Source organism: Mustela nivalis (genome assembly GCF_964662115.1).
Source record: "Mustela nivalis genome assembly, chromosome: 16".
NCBI classification, from domain to species: domain Eukaryota; kingdom Metazoa; phylum Chordata; class Mammalia; order Carnivora; family Mustelidae; genus Mustela; species Mustela nivalis.
The window spans coordinates 49,561,609-49,567,841 of NC_139035.1; the positions used below are offsets into that span (position 1 = coordinate 49,561,609).

At 37.2% G+C, this 6,233-nt stretch overlaps 1 pseudogene across 1 annotated transcript; it reads left to right on the plus strand.

The window, feature by feature from the left end:
- The first annotated feature begins 4,200 nt into the window (after positions 1–4,200).
- On the plus strand, positions 4,201–5,578 carry LOC309849696 (heterogeneous nuclear ribonucleoprotein A1 pseudogene; annotated as a pseudogene). The gene has a single exon. The product of its transcript is annotated as a heterogeneous nuclear ribonucleoprotein A1 pseudogene (transcript).
- Positions 5,579–6,233: the final 655 nt, after the last annotated feature.

A 6,233-nucleotide genomic window follows, 5' to 3' on the forward strand; every position in this document is an offset into this window, starting at 1 on the left:
CATTTGAAATGTAGAACCTTTTCTTTTCTATTTGTTGTTCATTTCTTCTATGTGCTTGCTTGTTCTTTCTTATCCTTCTATCCTTTATTCTACACCCCCACTCAACATAGGCAACAATATTAAGGTGCTTAATTGTGTTTATTATCTTGAGCTTTCTTTTCAAATGATCATTTTGTCCTTAGACACTGAAGATGCTCAAACAGGATTATGTGACATAATTTAGTTTTTTTTTTTTTTTTTTTTTTTTAAGTAATCAGGGGACGCCTGGGTGGCTCAGTGGGTTAAAGCCTCTGGTTCCACTCAAGTCATGATCCCAGGGTCCTGGGATCGAGCCCCACATCGGACGCTCTGCTCAGCAGGGAGCCTGCTTCCCCCGCCCCCCCCTCTGCCTGCCTCTCTGCCTGCTTGTAATCTCTGCCTGTCAAATAAAATAAATAAAATCTTTTTAAAAAAATTTTTAAAAAAGGAATCAGTACATTTCTAAAATTGTTTATATTCCTAGATTTACCTCCAATGTGTTGCTTCCAATTGCCTCCTGGTAGTTCATGAAGAACTGCCACCACATTCTACCCATTTATTCTCCCCATCTCCATAAACATCCTTCACTGAGCATCTGTTTACATGTCCTCTAAACTATCTTTGTGAAAATCTTGCCATTGTGTGATCAGGAGCAAGTTATAAATATTTTATATTTAGTTAGGTAATTCAAGACTGTTTTCCATCAAGGTCTCACCAGTATAACTTTCCACAGAAGAAAATGAGGATTTACATTTACCCAACACTTGGCATTAGACAGCTTTCTAATAGGAATAAAGTGATATGTCTTTATTGCTTTAATTTGCATTTCCCTAATAAGTATTATTTTGAGCATCACATCTTCTAATTGTCATTTTGTTTGGTTTTCTCTGCTGGAAAGGTTTTGATGTGCCTCTGTTTATTTTTGGTTTTGGATTGCAGGTTTTTTTCTTGTTGATTTTCAGATTTATTTCTATAGTTCTTCCTTACTGGATTGTGTTTTGAACATTTTGCTTAGAAGTTATTTTTTGGTTTTGATCGTAGTAATTTTCCAACATTTCTTCTACTAAACACTTATTCTAGATTTAAATCTTTAGGCCATCTAGATTTTCCATTTTAGTGTGGTCTTAGGTAGGGGTCCAGTTTTATATTCATCTAGTTAGTGAGATAATTTTTCTATACCAAACAATCTTTCATTTTCTCATTGATTTGTGGGGTACACTATTCATAGTAGATCTGTATGCATGTCTGCCTGTGAGCTCTCCATTTTGGTTTATTGGTTCATTAGGGTGATTTTTGCACCAATGTCTTTTGAATAAGTCAGAGCAGGTTATATTATGCTGTGGTAATAACTCGAATTCAACACAGCTTAGAACTTAGAACAACAGAAGTTTATTTCTCACTCCTGCTACAGATAATTGCAGTTCCACAAGACACTCCAGTTATCTTAGTTTCTCAGGAGCACAGGCTGTTGGAGCAAAGTGCAACTGTGCATTGCTGTTCAGTGGCTATAGGGAAGGAAGGACTAAAGCGTTTTATGTTGATAATTAAATAAATGCTCCAGTGCAAAAGCAAAATACCTTTGGCTTACCATCCAAAACAAGGGTCCAGAACATAACATTGTTCCATGTGATCACATAATGGAGACCCAGACATGTTCAGTGAAGAGTATTAGTGACTACTATGGCTTAGTAATAATTTTTGAATTTTTGAATATCATATTCTCTTATTTACAGACTTAATAAACCTTCCTCTCCAAACACAGAGCTACTTAGTCCAGTTTTCACTAATCTTTTAATGGGATCACTTAATAACCCCCAACATCTCCAAATTGCACTCCAATTTGGCTTTCCTGCTTACAGGGTTACTTTAACCACTCTGTCTCCAATTCCAATTTATCACTTCCACTGCTATTAATGTACTTATCCTAAATTCAATACTGGTGTTTTTAACAACAAACTCAAAGTTGATCACTTTCTCTCATTGCTGCTGGGAGTGGTGTGATATAAAAGGCCTTTCTTCTACTTGCTCTGCTTTCTCAAACTATTCTACAACCACACTGTAGTCCTTGTGTTTACCCAAATGTACAAGATCATTTTATGTCTTAGTGCCTAATGTTCAGTAGGTTTTTTCCCCTTCATTTTAGTCCTTTTGTTTACCCAAATATACAAGATCATTTTATGTCTTAGTGCCTAATGTTCAGTAGGTTTTTTCCCCTTCATTTTCTTATCTCGTTTGCTATTTCATACACTAATACTTTAATTATTTTTTTTTTTTTGGTCAAAGCAATCACAATGTCTTTTACCTTTATTAGCATATACAAACCTAATGTAAGTATCTTGAAGAAATATGTTATATAAGAATTCCCTTTATATGACCTCTGTTTAAAATGCACTTAGCATTCAACAAATATTTCATTAAATTCAAGAGCGCATGAAGAATGAGCAGGTAAAATATATTAATGCACCTCTTTTATGAATTCCTAGAAGATTCACTTCTGGGGTTTTAGAACTCCCAGGACTTAACCAGAGTTATTCTAAGCCCCACTGAAACTTTAGGAAATGTTGACAGGTTTTTGCCCTGGTAGAAGAAAAGACTTTAGTAAAGACTTGGTGGAAAGGGTCACTGGCTCAGTTCAATGGTTAGAACTTCTCAGTTAGGTATCAAGTATCAGCAGTTCTTCCTGTAAATCACTTGAAAGTTCACATATAGAAATTCAGAAATTCCACATCTAGCATAAATACACATAAAAATAGTATGATATACATACACACAAACACACATTATATTTCACATAATATAGTTAGAAAATGAACTTTCCTAATGATGTGTTTATAATGAATTTAATTAGATGACCCTAAAGCCAGGTGTTCTAACAGTGCTGAAGATATTTTACATTTAGGAAAATACATTATAAACAAACTTAAATATAGCTTCTTCCAAAGGATACAAGATCCCAAGGAACCATTGATTTGCACATTGCTTAGCAACATAATCATAACATTGCTAAAATTTAGAAACTGAGGATGCAAAAAATACAACCCTATAGTTGTTTCCATGTCCTGTTGTGTAGTATGGAGACAATTTTTTCTATTGTATACATTGAACAACTTAAGAAAATACAGTCCAAGCAACCCATTAGCATGTAGTTTTGTTAAAAGGCATACTTTTGAATATTTTTGAGAGTTTTGTGAACTCTATATCTCTTATTAGATTTGCTATAACCCCATGTGGGAGGAATGGATAAAATATGGGAAGACAGAATTAGAATTTAAAGTGACTTGGATGTACTTGAGAAATGGTTAGTAGTAATGCTTTATGTTACCTTCATTCTCCCATATAGTGCTTGATCTGACTGCTAAAAAAAGAACAAAGAAAATTCATTTAAATTTGAGCAAGAGTAATTTGGATCAAGCACAAGAAAAGTCTTTTTGGCTCAAAGAGAAGTTAGACATGAAAGTGGATTACTGATGAAAGCGGCATTTTTCCATTCACTGAGTTAAATATGGATAAACCATGACTTGGATCAAAAAGTTAAGATATAATAATAGAGTAAAATCAATGGACAAACTCTAAATGACTATTTCTTCTTTTGCCTGCTTTATATATTAATGTTTTCTAAGTAGTAAATAAAATAATTAACTTTAGGCAAATAGGTAAATACATATTATGTATGCATGCAATGATTATTTTAATAAATTTTATTGTAAACTAGAAATCTTTGGAGAAGTGGTTTAGGTGAAATCTCGACATGACCTACATGATAGTGACAAAACAAACAGTCAGGTTTCTCTCCCGGGGATTTTGGATGTAAAACATAGAATCAGATATTTCAGGGGCAAAAGTTGACATAAACACAGACTATCAGCAGTCTTTTGAAGGTGACACTGCATAGTAAAGAATTTGGCCTTGTCCAAGGAGAGGTTGACCTTTTGTCCTTTCTAAGAGGTAACCTATGTTACATAAGAGGGAAGTACTTTTGTTTCAGTTGGAGACTGACCACACCCAATGGTCATAGAATGAGGGCTGGCCATGCCAGCAAGACCAACTGTGATTTGGCGTTGGAACTCTGGTTCACACACTAATCAGTGAGCCTGGAGACTGAGTTCAACCACGTGGGTAATCCATTAACCCATTATGTGTACGTGATCAATCTCCAATAAAAACTCTGAACATTGTCCTTTTCTGCCTGTGGACGCCGCCGAGTAAGCATCGTTAAAGTCTCCCCTCCCACCACCGTCATGTCTAAGTCAGAGTCTCCCAAAGAGCCTGAACAGCTGCAGAAGCTCTTCATCGGAGGTCTGAGCTTTGAAACAACCGATGAGAGTCTGAGGAGCCATTTTGAGCAATGGGGAACACTTACGGACTGTGTGGTAATGAGAGATCCGAACACCAAGCGCTCCAGAGGCTTTGGGTTTGTCACCTATGCCACTGTGGAGGAGGTGGATGCAGCCATGAATGCAAGGCCACACAAGGTGGATGGAAGAGTTGTGGAACCAAAGAGGGCTGTCTCAAGAGAAGATTCTCAAAGACCTGGTGCCCACTTAACTGTGAAAAAGATTTTTGTTGGTGGCATTAAAGAAGACACTGAAGAACATCATCTAAGAGATTATTTCGAACAGTATGGGAAAATCGAAGTGATTGAGATCATGACTGACCGAGGCAGTGGCAAAAAGAGGGGTTTTGCTTTTGTAACATTTGATGACCATGATTCTGTAGACAAGATTGTCATTCAAAAATACCATACTGTGAATGGCCACAACTGTGAAGTAAGGAAAGCGCTCTCTAAGCAAGAGATGGCTAGTGCTTCATCCAGCCAAAGAGGTCGAAGTGGTTCTGGAAACTTTGGTGGTGGTTGTGGAGGTGGTTTTGGTGGGAATGACAACTTTGGTTGCGGAGGAAACTTCAGTGGTCGAGGTGGCTTTGGTGGCAGTCGAGGTGGTGGTGGATATGGTGGCAGTGAGGATGGCTATAACAGATTTGGTAATGATGGAAGCAACTTTGGAGGTGGTGGAAGCTATAATGATTTTGGCAATTACAACAATCAATCCTCAAATTTTGGACCCATGAAAGGAGGCAATTTTGGAGGCAGAAGCTCTGGCCCTTATGGTGGTGGAGGCCAATACTTCGCCAAACCACGAAACCAAGGTGGCTATGGTGGTTCCAGCAGCAGCAGCAGCTATGGCAGTGGCAGAAGGTTTTAATTACTGCCAGGAAACAAAGCTTAGCAGGAGAGGAGAGCCAGAGAAGTGACAGGGAAGCTACAGGTTACAACAGATTTGTGAACTCAGCCAAGCACAGTGGTGGCAGGGCCTAGCTGCTACAAAGAAGACATGTTTTAGACAATACTCATGTGTATGGGCAAAAAAACTCGAGGACTGTATTTGTGACTAATTGTATAACAGGTTATTTTAGTTTCTGTTCTGTGGAAAGTGTAAAGCATTCCAACAAAGGGTTTTAATGTAGATTTTTTTTTTTTTTTGCACCCATGCTGTTGATTGCTAAATGTAATAGTCTGATCATGACGCTGAATAAATGTGTCTTTTAAAAAAAAAAAAAAAAACTCTGAACATTGAGACTCAGGTGAACTTTCTTGGTTGGCAATACTCTGTGTACATTGTCACTTACTGGTCTGGGATGATAATGCTTCCTGGGGACAACACAAGCTTCAGACTTGGACACTTCCAGATTCTGCCTCTCCCTGTGACTAATTTTTATTTGTATATTTTCCCTGTCATAAACCATACCCATGGCTATAAAGCCCTTGAATGAGTTTTGTAAGTTTTTCTAGTGAATCAGTGCAACTGTGGGTAGTTTCGGGAAACCCCCAAATTTATACTTGGTGTTAGAAATGAAAGCAGTTTTAGTATGTTGCCCTCCAAATGCATTTTGACTAGCTCTGGGTGGACAGAGTGATGAGCTTTATGAGGGAAGGATGAAGTATAGATTTGGAGGAGAAAAAAATTTGCCCTTTAATCAGTTCATAACTGTAAGGGATTCAAAGTCCTAGCAGCTTCCATTCATTATGGGGTAATGTCATTTTTGCAGCTTTTCTACCTGAAAACAAAACAAAATAAAATTCTTCATCACCATTATTAGTATTGTTAATGTAGCTTAGGATGTAGGAGAAAATTAATTAATATAAAACAAGTTGCTACAATTTCCCCTCCTATAGATGGTTATGAAATTGAAGTTAGATTACTCAGTAAAAGGGCTCT